The sequence below is a fragment of the Pogona vitticeps genome, chromosome 4, assembly GCF_051106095.1.
Source record: "Pogona vitticeps strain Pit_001003342236 chromosome 4, PviZW2.1, whole genome shotgun sequence".
Classification (NCBI taxonomy): Eukaryota; Metazoa; Chordata; class Lepidosauria; order Squamata; family Agamidae; genus Pogona; species Pogona vitticeps.
In genome coordinates this window covers 126,339,654-126,355,262 of record NC_135786.1, presented here as the reverse complement: position 1 = coordinate 126,355,262, position 15,609 = coordinate 126,339,654, and the positions used below count along the sequence as shown (strand labels likewise).

At 45.5% G+C, this 15,609-nt stretch overlaps 1 long non-coding RNA gene across 1 annotated transcript in view; it reads left to right on the top strand.

Moving 5' to 3' along the window:
• The first annotated feature begins 7,268 nt into the window (after nt 1–7,268).
• Nucleotides 7,269–15,609, top strand: part of LOC144588908 (uncharacterized) — a 45,542-nt gene continuing 37,201 nt past the window's right edge. Inside the window, exon 1 of the long non-coding RNA XR_013544665.1 lies at nt 7,269–9,445. This is a non-coding gene — a long non-coding RNA (uncharacterized LOC144588908). The remainder of the gene's footprint in view (nt 9,446–15,609) is intronic.

Below are 15,609 nucleotides of genomic sequence, written 5' to 3'. Positions count from 1 at the left end.
AAGCGAGTTTCGCCCTATCTAAACAACATTGAGCGATCGCATTAGCGATCCCAAAAAAGGGATCGCTATGCAATTTCGTCGTTGTACGGCGCGCTCGTTAAGCGAGGCACCACTGTACACATTTTCTGATCCACTCTGTGATGAATGCACATTCTCATTTAGTCCCAAGTACATGTGATGTGTAAACATTTTACGTATTTATGCTACTGTGACAAACTTTGCAACACTTTCTCCAAAAACATCCACATCTACTACCGAATCACTCATCAGCACAATATACAATAAACAGGAACAAAAGTCAATGTAGAGAACCCTGGACAAAGTACAACAATGGCTCAAGACAAGATAAACTATCCATTTATTATCCAAAACAACTTGGAATTCATTGATTTGGTGGGCAGTCTGATTTGATTGAGAGCGATTCAGAAGCTGCCCAAGATGGGCATGAATCAGTGGTTCAGCAATTCATCTATTGCCACAACAGGTGTTTGGCATTTCAGCACCCCGCCCTTTCCAGCAAGTGCCCACTCAGAGGCAGCCCCCATAGGACATTGGGCAGGGAAGCTGGGATGCTGCCTCTGAGTGGGTGCCCATCAGATGGGGCATGGCACCAAATACCTGTTGCAGCAGTAAATGAATTGGGATGCACTACCAAACCAGCAATTTGTGCCCATCTCTACATGCCACTCAATGATGACCACTGGAAGTCAACAGCAAGTCTACCTGTATATTTGTCCGAAATGAACTAATCTGCTAGCTATAGTAAGTAACACATTCTCATTTAATCTCATAACACTTTATTCTCTACTTAAGACTGTGCAATACTTATTGGAATGAAGCGAAATCCCACAAATATTAACATCGGATGAGTATATGCCTCAAGTACTGATAAAGACAAAGAAAGCATAGGGAAATTTTGTGAAGAACTCAGAACTGTTTATACATGTGAAAAACCACACCTACTTTTTTCTAATGGGGCTCCCTCCCCTTTTGCAATACTAATATAGGGAATATAATATAATCTTCAGACTGTAGAGCTGGAAGGGACCCTATGGATCGAGTCCACTCCCTGTCGAGGTATAGTGGAGAATCAAACTCCCAAACCCTTAGTGCCACAGACAGATGATTAAACCACTGAGCTATCCAGCAGTTCAGTAGAAAGAAGCCTGCAGAAATTTTGTTTAAAAATATGGTCCAAGAACACAAAATAAGCAATGGGAATAAATGTTACACTTGTGAAGAACATATAGTCAACAGCACCACATTTAGACTCCTACCAAAGAGACGATATACATGGAAATGCCTGCAAGATAGTACAAACAATATCATTTAAGGAAGTAAATACATTATATGCTGATTAATCATATGCCTGGAGAAGATCTATGTGTGCTTTCCAGTAAATAAGAACTTTAGCTAGGCAGCAGATATATTTTAAAAAACAGCAGTGTCGATTGCTGGTTGATTCTAAGAATTCTCTAATACTTTATGTCAAAGATAAAATCATAGTGTGGAATTAATATTTGGAAGAGCTCTTTGAAGAAGGCAGATTAGGGGAATATACCAGATATCAATGTTGGATTAGAAATATGGAAAGGGGAATGCACAGTATCTAAACAAGGAGCTACGTGAATGTTAGAGGGTGCATTGCAAAGGGGAGGGAATGCAAATATCTATATTGCTCTTTGCTCCCCATTATCATAATTATCAGACCTTTCTCCATACATTCTCTCTGCACCTCCCCAGTTCACTTAACTCTCCATATTGTCAAAATCACTTGTCTTTAATAAAAGGAAATATTGATTGATTGCCTTTCCTTCAAGGAGCTGAAGGCAGGGTACAGTATGTGGCTCTCCTGTCCCCACTGAATCCTCACAACTCTGTGAGTAGATCATGCTTGGAGACCATGACTAGACCAAGGTCACTTGGAATGTTTCTAGGTCTAGTGAGGTTTTGAATCAAGGTCATGAAGATTTAGGTTCCAAGTCATAGTCCAATGCCGCTAACAGCACCACACAACCAGAGTATCCCACTCATTGGGCCTCTATGCCAGAAACCTAAGATTTAGACTTAAAGAAACTCTAGTCCTAATCTGTGCAAGAATGAATCCAAGTGGCCTTCTGACTGCTCTAAGGTGGTTTCCGGCCACCTCATCTAATGATTGTGTTGGATCTTTTATCAGTCTCTGGGACAGGGAAATCTCTGGCAGGGGACAAAATTATTCCTGGGCATCTTCTCCCTATGATGGAGGCCATTGTGCCTTTTCCTATTGTAATTGATATATTTCAACATATGTAGACTGCAGTTGTGGATAACAGCGAGGTCTATGTATGTGTGTCATCCTTGTCCCTTCTGGCTGATTAAGGGAGGACTAGTCAAGTAGGTGTGGAATGTGGTTAACATATCTTTGGGGAAAAAAGTTATGTCATCTAGACTTGAGGTGGCTGCTATGAAATGTTTATTTAAAATAGAAATCTCTGGATCCCACCAGGTTGGATCATTTTTAGTCTCCAGCTGGTCATTCTGAGCCAAGTATTTTGATGGGTGGTAATATCTCTGGAGTTCTTAGATGAATCTGATTTTTCTACCCATTTCACTCTAGCTTCAGAGCTGGGTTTTGGCAGGAGATGGCATTGGTTATCCTGGTAGGTAACCTTTGCCAACAACTAGGTATGAGAAATACATCTCTGTTTGTTCTCTTGAAACTTTCAATAGCATTCAGTACCATCCTTCCCAACTGTCTGATGGAGATGATATATTTATTTATTTGTTATTAGATTTATATACTGCCCATCTAGAACGTGTCTACTCTGGGTGGTTTACATATAACATAAAAATAAACTAAGGTAAAATCCACATGAGCTTAAGAAATTCTATTTTACGATGGTTCTAGTCCTTTCTTGATGGTTGGTTTCTACAGAGGGCTTTGAAGGATTCTTCTTTGGCTTCCCTGGCCACAGAAGTGTGGCATGCTTCAAGGTTCAGGCTTGTCTTTTTACTGTATGTTACTTCATGTCTATATGAAGAATACTCTTGTTCACCCATTTATAGGATTCTATTACACTTTTTATGCAAGGTCTGCACTGATTTGCACTGGACACAATTGGAAGGGAGATTTAAAACCAAATGCACAGTTACAAGATAAGGGATACTTGGCTCAGGAATACCACAAGTGAGAAAGATCTTGGAATTGTTGTACATCACAGGCTGAATATGAAAATTCTTGAGCACATTATAATGTGGTCACTCAGTAGGCAGCTTGAAAATAGCGCAGTAATAGCTAGAAACCAACATATATTGTCAAGAACAAAACCTGCCAGACTCATCATTTTTTGATTGGGTAAACTCCCTGTTAGATACTGTGAATGCTGTAGACATAATAGCTCTTGACTTCAACAAAGCTTGTGACAAAGTCTGGGTGGAACAACTTTGAATACAAAGTTGCTTACAGAATCATGCTCAGAGAGTGCTTATCAATAGCTCCCTCTCAAACTGGGAGGAAGCAACAAACAGGTTCCACAATTCTCAGTCGCACGACAATTTTTACAGCTGATCGTTGCTTCCGTTTTTCCCAAGACAGCGATTTTAAAGCTGATCAGCGCTTTGCAAAAGGGCTTTCCTATGGGCGATTTTTGCTGGACAATGATGATTACTTATTCTATGTATATTATTTTATGTATTGTCATATAGTATATGGTTAATTTTCTTTTTGTCACCTGACCTAGTCGTATTAAGTTGATTTTGTTTTAAATTTTTTTTCCTTCTTCTCCTTTTCCCCTCCTTCCCTGCCTTCTCCCTCCCTTCCTTCCTCCCTCCCTCCCTTCCCCCTCTGACATGGAATGGATGACCTGCCCCCTCAGTGAGGGACCCCAAAATATCTCCGTGGTCACGGGTAGAGGGAGATACGGCGTTGGCACGATCCCTACTCGTGTAAGAAGAACAATGAACAGATGCCTGAAGGCTGTACATTGTTCTGAGATCGTGACCAGCCCTCAGTATCGAGGCAGCCAGACCAGCCATCCTTCCACTCTACGCCTGGTGTTGTTGAATGCCAGGTCTGTATCCAATAAGGCCCAGGTAATCTACGACCTTATCCTGGAGGAGGATGCAGACCTGGCATGCATAACCGAAACATGGATAGGCGGAGAGGGGGGCCCGCCCCTGGCACTCATCTGTCCGCCCGGTTATGCCGTCCAACACCAGGGTAGACTGGAGGGACGGGGGGGGGAGTTGCCATTGTTTACAAATCCATCCTCGAGGTTACTAGGCGCTCCTCGGTGGTAAAGCCAGGTCTGGAGGCTCTCCACGTGTCAATAGGGGCCAGGGACGGTATTGGGATCTTGCTGGGTTACCGTGCTCCCCGCAACCCAGCCATTTCCCTACCGGAGCTGGTGGACTTTGTCTCCGCGGCACTGTTGGTTTCCCCGAAGCTGCTGGTTTTGGGGGACTTCAACGTGCATGCGGAGGCAGAGATTTCTGGCCCAGCTCTTGAGTTCTTGGAGACCATGGCCTTCTTGAACCTGTCCCAACATGTTATCGGCCCCACCCACGTGGGAGGCCATACACTTGACCTGGTTTTTTCCTCCAGTTGGAGCGAGAGTGGTCCGATGGTGACTGACCTTGAGTCGGTCCCTCAGTCATGGTTGGATCACCACCTAATAAAATGTAACCTCAACATGGCCCTCCCCCCTCGCGGGGAGCAGGGACCTATTGTTATGGTCCGCCCTCGAAGGCTACTGGATCCGAATGGATTCCAGGATGCCATGAGAGGTGTTCCAACTGACCTGGCTGGTGCTCCTGTCGAGGCTCTGACCGTCAGCTGGTTTGCCGCTGCAGCTAGGGCTGTAGACATGATCGCACCTAAGCGCCCTCTCCAACGCAGAGCCCGCCCGGCGCCTTGGTTTAACCAGGACCTTCGGGCGCTGAAGTGGATTAGGAGACGGCTAGAGCACAAATGGAGGAAGGATCCAACGGATCATAATTGGATAGCTGTTAAGGTCGCCACTAACCTTTACCTGGCTAAGGTAAAGGCTGCCAGCCGAGCATACTTCGCGAACCAGATAAGTGAAGCGTCCAACCAGCAGGCGGAATTATTCCGTATAGTGCGCGACCTATCCGGAATTGGTCCGGGTGATGGGCCTCCCCCTAGTTTTTCACCGGACCAATTTGCAGCATTTTTAAAATCTAAAGTGGAGGCCATCCGCCGGGACCTCTCTCCTTTTTTGAACACAGTGAGTCGAGCTGAGATGTCCAGCACTCCGTCTTGCCCGGTAATTCTTGATTCCTTTCAGCCAGTCACGCCTGACACTGTGGCCAGGGCGCTTGATCGCTGTCGGGCCACCACCTCCTCCCTTGACCCTTGCCCGGCCTGGCTAATCAAAGCAGCCAGGCCGATAACAACGGAATGGGCCACTGTAATAATAAATGGGTCTCTCCTGGAGGGCAGATTCCCATCTGCCCTCAAGGAGACACTCATTAGGCCCATTAGGAAGAAACCAAGTTTGGCGGCGGACAAGATTGGCAACTATAGGCCCGTCGCCAATGTTTCTTTCCTAAGCAAGGTGGTCGAGAGGGTGGTGGCCGACCAGTTTCAGGCGCACCTGGATGAAACAGATGCCCTGGATCCATTTCAGTCGGGCTTCAGGCCGCGCCATGGTACAGAAACGGCATTGGTCGCCCTGTGCGATGACCTATTGAGGGAGGCCGACAGGGGAAAAGTGTCCCTGCTGGTCCTCCTCGATATCTCAGCCGTCTTTGATACTGTTGATCATGGTATCCTCCTGGGGAGGCTCTCCGAGTTGGGAATTGGTGGCCTGGCATTGGCCTGGCTCCGTTCCTTCCTGGAGGACCGCCCCCAGAGAGTACAGCTTGGGGAGAGTGTCTCGGCCCCGTGGAGCCTCAACTGTGGGGTTCCACAGGGGTCGATTATCTCCCCAATGCTGTTTAACATCTATATGAGGCCGCTGGGTGGGGTCATCAGGGGATGTGGAGCTCGGTGTCATCAGTATGCTGATGATACTCAGCTGTACATCTCCTTTCCACCTACCACAGGAGATGCCGTTCTGTCCCTTCAGCGCTGCCTGGCGACCGTACTGCAATGGATGCAGGAGAACGGGCTGAGGCTGAACCCGGACAAGATGGAGGTACTGAGGGTGGGTGCCCCCACAGTCGGGGGTTTGGGAAACTCCCTCACTTTTGGGGGGTGACCCTCCCCGCCAAGGACGGGGTTCGCAGCCTGGGGATCCATCTGGACCCGGCGCTCACCATGGAATCCCAGGTGGCGTCGGTTGTCCGTACCGCCTTTTACCATCTTAGGCGGATAGCGGCCCTATCTCGAGGTGGGGGCGCTCACCACGTTGGTACATGCGCTCGTAATCTCAAGATTAGACCACTGTAATGCGCTCTACGTGGGGCTGCCTTTGAGGCTGTTGCGGAAACTACAGGTGGTGCAGAATGCGGCGGCCAGACTTCTTAGTGGTGTGAAAAAATACCAACACATTTCACCCACTCTGGCCGCACTGCATTGGCTGCCCATCCGTTTCCGCATCGACTTCAAAGTGTTGATGCTTACTTATAAAGCCCTAAACGGCTTAGGGCCTCGTTACTTGGCGGAGCGCCTACTTCCACCAAGTTCTACCTGTGTCACTCGCGCGAGTCAGGAGGTGAGGCTGAGGAGCCTAACGCCAAGGGAGGCCCGGAAAGAAAAGACAAGAAATAGGGCCTTCTCGGCGGTGGCTCCTCGGTTCTGGAATAACCTTCCCCCTGACATTCGCGCGGCTCCCTCACTGGGTACCTTCAAAAAACAACTAAAAACACTGATGTATCGGCAGGCCTTCCCCTTTGTCAGTTCCTGATTCCCTCTCCTTTCTACCCCCTAGTTCTCTCCTAATTTGTTGTAACTTTTCTTTTGTAAAATTGTTTTTAATTCATATTGTTGTTGCTCTATTGTTGTAAGCCGCCTAGAGTAATCTTAATTGATTAGATAGGCGGGATAGAAATCAAATAAATAATAAAATAATAATAATAATAATAATTTTTCCCCATTGGAATACATTAAATGGATTTCAATGCATTCCAATGGGGAAACGCTTTAGCAAGATGATGTTTTCACAAAACAGTGGTTCCAATTGAACAAATTAACATCGTCTTGCGGGGCACCACTGTACTTTGATTTAGACTCCTGCACTGAGCATGGAGTTGGGCTTGATGGCCTTATAGATCGCTTCCAACTCCATTGTTCTATGAAAACCCTAAATCTATTAGGTCCCGGATATCTTAGGGGCCATCCCCTCCCTTAATAAGCCTGTTCATGCCCTAATATCTGATGAAGTGGCCTTTTTCTAACCTCTAACTATAGTGGAGACTTGGTTAATGGAGTAACAAGAAATGGCCTTCTCAGTGTTTGCACTAAAACTTTGGAATTCCTTGTTTTGATAATCTAGGCTCACACTCTTTTTTTGAGACAGTATAGCTGTCTGACAAAAATCTTCCTGTTCAGGCAGATACTGATTTACATTATTTTTCTGGTTCTTTTTGTAACAGTATTGCGCTTTTGTTACGTTGGTACCCTGTTTTCCTGAAAATAAGACCCAACCTGAAAATAAGTCCTAGTATGATTTCTCAAGATGCTCGTAATATAAGCCCTACCCCAGTTAAGTAAAACCCTGCCCTCCACCAGGGACTCATTGTGCAGCAACCAGAAGAAGATGACATGACTGTATTTGAATAAATATGGATTGTTGTACATTAAAAAAAATATCCTCTGAAAATAAGCCCTAATGCATTTTTAGAGCAAAAATTAATATAAGACCCTGTCTTATTTTGAAGGGAACACAATATGTATGAAAACGCTAAAAGGATGGGCTGTATATTTTGAACAAATTAAATCCATCCTTGAAATAATTTTGTTGTGGTGCTGTGTGGTTCCCAGAAGCATTCTGGAGAAAATCAAGATATCAGTGGCATGTGGAGAAAGAAGAAGCTGGGATTGGCTTATGGCACTCCAGAGGCATGTGTGCTCCACCAGGGGATATCTTACCTGGGGCTCCCTTAGCCTTCCTTAGTACAAGGAATTTTGGTTCCACATCCTTTCTGCTCCCAGCAGAGCAGCTGCTTAACTTTTCCGCTACCTGACTGATGACGGGGAAAGACACACATTCAGACTCTTTGAAGACTTTCAAAAATCATGTGAATCTGTAATTTTATTTTGTGTATTTTTTTTAAAAAAATCATTGAATTGACCTGTGTATTTAGTATGGTTTTGTTGGATGTAACACACATTTCTTGCACAATTAGTTTTTAACTTGGTATTTTTCCTTTGCAAAAGAGAACACCACAGGACTCCCCTGGTGCTTTTAAAAATGGTTTAACCAACTGTTACTTGTGTGTTTGACTACCAGATGTCTGTAAAATGTGTTCAGAATTGAGACTTTCCAAAAGGATCACTGTACTTTCTTCTTCACATTAATTCTCTCCCAGCTCCACCTTCTTTTTGAAAGAAAATAATTCTATGGAGCACAGGCTCACATTCAACCTGGGTGATATGAGAAAGTAATGAAACAGAAATAGTAGTGATGGACTAAAAGGGGAAATCCTTCACAGAAAGCATTAATTACAATGCTATGAAATAGACTATGCTAGAATTATTTTGACTGCATCAAAGCTTGTATTAATGGTCAGTTACAGAAACTTAGCACTGAAGTCTTAAATAGGTTCTGCCAGCCTTGTAGGCAGCCACTAAACTGAATTAGATCAGCCTTCTGGCTTTGAAGGTGCATTAAATTAGAGGGTGGAGCCAATATTTGCCTTGGCTTCTACCTCCTTGATGTATTCCAGCTGGACGGCAGAAGAAGGGTGTGGGCTGGGGAGAGAGAGAGAGAGAACTGAAACATGCATTGGAGGTTTAGTGAACCTCATGAAGCACCATCCACCAAAGAACTTTTACAAGTGTGGGGCCTGATAAAGAGGAAATTAATAATTCTGTGCCTGCATGTGAGAGGTTATAGTTCAATTAAATCCTTCTGGAAATGAATGAACTGGGGGGGGGGGGGGGAAGGACCCTTGCTGTGCCTCAGCTCTTTCCAGCTGCAGTGGCATAGAAATGTTTCTTCCTCAGGAATCCCAACTGGGGAGTTTGTCCTCACGGTTTCTGCTATTTGAAAAAATCCTAAACATTGTAATACACTTTTAATATTTCTTACACATTATTTGAACAGCTTTGCTCGTATTGCTGATAGAAAATTTTGTTTCCTCTACAGGAAAGTCAGGAGAGCGTTTTGACTGGAATATCTGTATCTCTTTCACAAAAAAAGCAACAATCAACCATAGTGCTCAAAGAGAAGATAGATATGAAAATTACATCCCGGCCAGACCCCCGCCACCACTGCATCCCTTTGCCGAACCACTGGGGCGAAAGAGCTACAAAGAAGCAGCCTCTTTGCCACCAACGGTTATTATATTTGAATTTCCCGCCCCCTTTCCCTGCCTTTTTCCATTCGTAAGTCAAAGCTCTGTTTACAAGTCAAAGCAAAATTTTGCAAATGGAGCTGTTCGTAAGTCAAAATGTTCGTAGGTCAAGGTGTTTGTAAGTCAAGGCACCACTGTGTATGAATCTACCAGAATGACACCCTGTATCAATCTCTGAAATAAATGACCTTGTGAACCAACTGAGAATTGGCAAGGCTGTGATGGTATTCCTCCCAAACTCATTAAGAACAATTGTGAATGGTGGGCCCCAATTCTAGCAAACCTTTTCACTTATATTGACCAAAATGCTCACATGCCGTTGGAATGGGGCACAGCTATTATTATCCCTATTTATAAAAAAAAGTAAGAAAGACAATCCAGCTAATTATAAGCCAATCAGTTTACAACCCATAATTAGTAAGTTTTCTGTCAAACATTTATCTTGGAAATTGATTGTTTGGATGGACTCTGAGAGTGTTTTGGCAGATGAACAAGCTGGATTTAGATCTGGTAGATCTACACAGGATCATGCCCTTATTCTAAGGCACCTAGTAGATAAGTACTCTAAGGGTCCCTATTTGCTGCCTTTATTGATCTTAGATCGTCTTTTGATTTAATTTCACGAGATAGGCTCTGGAGTAAGTTAGAGTCTTCCACAATAGATTGATGCCTTCTGCTGCTTATGTATAAGTTGCATGAAAATACAACCCTCAGAATTAGATGCAACAAGGAGGAACACTTGTCTGATAAAGTTCCTACCTATAATGGTGTGAAGCAAGAGTGCATATTAGCTCCATTGTTATTTAATTTTTATGTCAGCTCAATGGTAACGGCACTCAGCCATCCGGAGTTCCGTCCCCCCAAACTAGCCAATAGACATATTTCGCTTCTGTTATACGCAGATGATGCACTCCTAATTTCACAGACACCAATAGGACTAAATAGAGCATTATGTGTTCTTGCACAATACTGTAAAGAGGAAATGCTACAAATTACTCGAAGACCAAAGTTTTAGTATTCACTCAGAGGCCCAGGATTTCTAAGTGGTTAATTGATCAGCATGACATAGAAGAAATTAAAGCTTATAAATATTTGGGTGCCGTCTTTCAATATAATGAAAACCACAAGGCTCATGTTAACAATGTGGTACAAGCAGCACAAAAATCTAGCCTTGCTATATTAAAATTCTTCTATACAAAGGGAGGTCAGTACATTCCAGCTGCACTAAGATTGTTTCAGGCCAAACCCCTTAGTCAGCTCTTGTATGGGGCTCAGTTGGGCCCCTATTCTTCGTTTATCTAGTTAGAAGTAGTTCAATCCAAATTTGTGAGGGCTATCTTACAAGTTCCAAGAGGGGTATCCAATGCAGCCCTCAGGATTGAAGTGGGCTACCTGAAGGTTGAAGCCAGAGCTTGGCTGCCTATTTTTAACTTTTGGCTAAAATTAACTGTCACATACAGCACTGATGGTACCTGTCTGTCATGGGTTTGGAGGGAAAGTTCCATCCTATGGGGAGTGGAAGGCGGGACATCAGGGGGGAGGAGCTGTACTGTATATATATTTGGAGCTTGTGCGGAGAGTAGGAGTTGGAGTCTGTGTGTCAGACTGGGTACAACTGTTTGTCAGTTAGTACATACCTGATAGGTTCAGGTTTCTATTTAGGTAGCCAGAACTGATAGGTTCAGGGTCTGTGTGTTACCTTAAGGTGTTCCGTGGGAACCAAGCTGTTGTATGTGTGTGATTGGGACTATGCCACGTTCCTGTATCCTATTTACCTGATCCTTTTATTTACCCTGTTTGTTGTTTCAATAAACCTTGTTCTTTTATTTATTAAAATCCATTCCTGGTCTGTGTGACTCCTTATAGGGAATGGTTGGTGGCAGCATAACTACAGGGTGGGATACTCCAGTAGGTCTGGGGTTGCCACATTGATTGGTGTCCAGCGTGTGGGATACGACTAGTCCAGTTGTCCAGTGGTCCAGCAAAGCCTTGGCAAGTGTGCCCAGAGCAAGGGGGGGTCTAGTCAGGGAAGATCTGAGGGCGCGTAGGTAATCTTCTAGGCTTACCTCACGGGGAGGTAGGCTAGTGGAAGAACGTGCAAACTCAGATTGGGGGGACTAGATTAGGGAGCTCTGAGGCAACCCGTTTTGGCGGGAAAGGGCTGAGGCAAAGCTGCGTGAAGTGACAGTGATCTAGCCTGTCTGCTGAGAGGCCTAGCAGAGGGGGTGGATTCTACCTGGCAACAGTTGCAAGTTGGTGCTGAAGGAACAGCAGCAGTCTATAGAAGGCTGTTTCTGAGGCAAAAGGAAAAAAGTTGTCGTTTTATTTTGAGGCGTGACTTTTGAAGGCAGCCTGTTCTGGGGGGGGGGATTATGCCCTTGACTAGAAGCCAAATGGCAGAAATGGGGGAAGTGAGAGAACCACAGGGAGACCAAGGTTCTGAGGAGGAATTTGGCTCAGTGCAGGATGAGAGCACAGGAGAACTGACCTCAGAACTCAGAAAAATGCTCCTAGCCCAACAGCATGAACTGAGGGTGAGGGAGATGGAGGAAAGGGAAAGGGAGAAACAAAGACAATTTGAGTTAGAAAAAATGGCGTTTGAGCTGAAGAAGATGGAAATAATGAGTAGAAATGGGAATAACAATAATAATGAGGGGAACCCAGGGAATGGGGAAGGCAGCCTGTCTAAAACTGACCTGAAGAAATTCCCTGTGTACCACAAGGGAGATTGCCCTGAGGTGTTCTTTTCCCTCGTGGAAAGAGCGTTTGTGGACTTCTCAGTAAGGGAAACTGAGAAGATGACCATTATGCGATCTTTAATCAGTGGCAGCCTGGCAGAAGTCTATGCAGAGATGCCAGTGGAACTGCTGAAGGACTTCGCTGAGTTTAAAAAACTGGTGTTTGCCCGGCATGGGAAAAATGCTGAACAGCTGAGGCAAAGATTCAGGTCACTCACAAAAAAAACCAGAGCAGACTTTTACCCAAGTGGGGGCCCAGCTGGTGAGGTTGCTAGAGAAATGGCTGTCTCAGGAGGGGACAGAGACCTTCCAGCAGCTCAAAGACCTGATAGCGCTGGAACAATTTTATTCAGTCCTGCATGGGGAACTAAAGTTCCATGTGAGGGAGAGGAAACCTAAAATTGTGACAGAAGCGGCAGAGATCGCAGATTTTATTTACCAAATAAGGAAGCCCTTAGGTGCTGAGGGGAAATCTGTGGGTAAGCCCAAAGAAACCTACAGCAGGTACTCTCAGGGACCAGGGAAAAACCAGCAAGGGGGAGGGGCCCATGTTGAAGGGAAGCCCTCAGACATGAAACCACCAAGACCTCAGATTTTGGAAGGAAAACCAAAACCAGATGAGAAAGACTCCAAGTACAGCAGAAAATGTTATTTCTGTCAAGGAAAGGGCCATCTAATCTCAGAGTGTGAGAAATTAAAGCAGCTAAAGGGAAATTTGCCTCATGATTTGAGTGGAACCAAGCCAAAAGCTGTGTTCTGTGTCCAGACAGAGCAAAGCTCCTTGCCACTGAGGGAGCCTGTTACCATGGCTACTCAATCTGGACCAGTTACATCTGCTGATCAGGCTGGGGAAAATGGTCCTCTTGTGGAGGTCAAGCGCTGCTTACTAGTGAGGACAGATTCACAATTGTTTGAGACCGCAGGGGTGGACGTAGGAATACTTGACCATCAGTATAGGGGGCTAAGGGATACTTGTTCCCAGGTGACCCTGTGCCATCCAGACATTATTCCTAGGAAGTATATAATCCCAAATGAGAGCCTGAAGGTGGCAGGGATTGAGGGGCAGGTGATCTCACTGCCAGTAGCTGAGGTACCTGTGAGCTTTCAAGGCTGGAGGGGAGTTTGGCGGCTAGCGATTTCATCGACTCTGCCAGCAGCCGTGCTCGTGGGAAATGACCTGGCTGAACATGTGAAACGGGTGCTAGTGATTACACGCTCACAAGCTACCACGGGGACAGTTCAAGGGGGTACTGAAGAGCCCGAGGTTGAAGCAGATGGGGGTAGTTCCGAAGCGATGGCAGAAACCTTATCCACAGACAGCAAATTTGGCCAAGAGCAAAAGGCAGACGCCACTCTCCGAAAGTGTTTTGAAAAGGTGACAGACACCCAGCTAACACCTGAAACCCCAGCGAGATTTCGCGAGGAAAAGGGAATTTTATATAGAGAGACCCTGATGAATATCTCAAAAGGGGGAGATGGGATCAGAAGTCAGCTAGTGGTACCTGAAAAGTATCGCCCCATGATCTTACAAAGGGGGCACTCTGACATGTTTGCTGCGCACTTAGGGGTGAACAAAACACAGCAGAGAATCACACAAATTTTTTACTGGCCTGAAATAGGGAAGCAGATCAAGGAGTTCTGTAAACAATGTGATGTGTGTCAGAGGCAGGGGAATAACCGTGACAGGACCAAAGCGAAGTTGTGCCCTTTGCCTGTGATTGACACCCCATTCAAATGTATAGGAGTGGATATTGTGGGACCTTTGCCCAAGGCCACAAAGAGGGGGAACCGGTTCATTCTCACCATTGTGGACCATGCCACGAGGTACCCCGAAGCCATACCCTTGACTAACATCGAAACTAACACAGTGGCAGATGCCTTGGTGGGGTATATGTCCAGGATGGGATTTGCCTCAGAAATAATCACAGATTTGGGCACATCGTTTACATCAAAGCTCATGAAACGGTTATGGCAAATCTGTGGAATTAAACACAAGGAAACCACTGCCTATCACCCCGAAAGTAATGGGTTAACGGAGAAGTTCAATGGGACTCTGATGCGCATGATTAGGGCTTACTTGGCAGAGAATCCAAACAATTGGGACCAGAAGCTGCAATCCCTTTTGTTTGCTTATCGATCAGTGCCCCAAGCCAGTACCGGGTTCAGTCCGTTTGAACTTTTGTTTGGGAGAAGGGTGAAAGGTCCACTTGATTTAATCAAACAAAATTGGGAGCAGATCACCCAGGATGACCCACAAGATGTTGTGACGTACATAGACACTTTAATGAATGACCTGAAGAGAAACCTAGAGCTAGCAGCAGAAAACCTGCAAGCTCAGAAGGTCAGACAGAAAACCTGGTATGACCAGAAAGCCAGGGAGAGGCACTTTAACCCAGGGGAGGAAGTGCTTTGGCTTAGGCCCTGCAAAGAGAACAAACTGCAGCTCAAATGGGCAGGACCATACAGGGTCATTTCCAAGATGTCGGATCTGAACTACCTTATAGAGCAGGAGGAACACCAAGCACGAAGGGTGGTACATGTGAATGCCCTGAAACCCTACTACAGAGGAGAACAGAGGGTTTTATTTGCCATAAAAGCAGCTGAGAGTGAGGAAGCTGAATTACCCTTCTGGGAGGGTAGAGGGGAAGTGTAATACAATCCAGATGAGGTGAAGATCAGTCCTGCACTCACCCAAGACCAGCAGCAAGAACTAAAAGTGCTGCTCACGAAATATCATAAGGTTTTTTCAAATAAGCCGGGGATAGTGAAGGGAGTGATGCATCGGATCCACACAGGGGATGCAACCCCGCAAGCAGTATCCCCATACCGAGTGACGGGACCCTATAGGGACAAGGTGCGGAAGGAGCTGGACGAGATGCTTAGGGAGAACATAATCGTCCCCTCTTCTAGTCCTTGGTCCTCTCCGATAGTCCTGGTGGACAAGCCTGATGGGAGCATCAGATTTTGTGTAGATTACCGGAAATTAAACCGTGTAACCACTCCTGATGCCTACCCAATGCCCAGGCTAGACAACCTGATTGAAACCATAGGGGGTTGTCGGTTCATTTCATCGTTGGACCTAGTAAAGGGTTACTGGCAATTAAGGATTGATCCCAGGGATCAGGAAAAGACCGCATTTTGCAGCCCTTTCGGTCTATATGAGTTTAGAGTCCTTAGTTTTGGTCTCAGAAATGCACCAGCCACATTCCAAAGGCTGATGGACCAGACCTTAGCAGGGCTCAGTGACTTTACTGTGGCCTACATTGATGATATAGGGATCTTCAGCAATACCTGGGAAGATCACCTGAAACACCTGGAGATAGTGCTGCAGAGGTTAAGTGCAGCAGGGCTAACAGTAAAGGCAAGCAAGTGTCAACTGGGTAGCCCAGAAATAAAATACTTGGGTCAC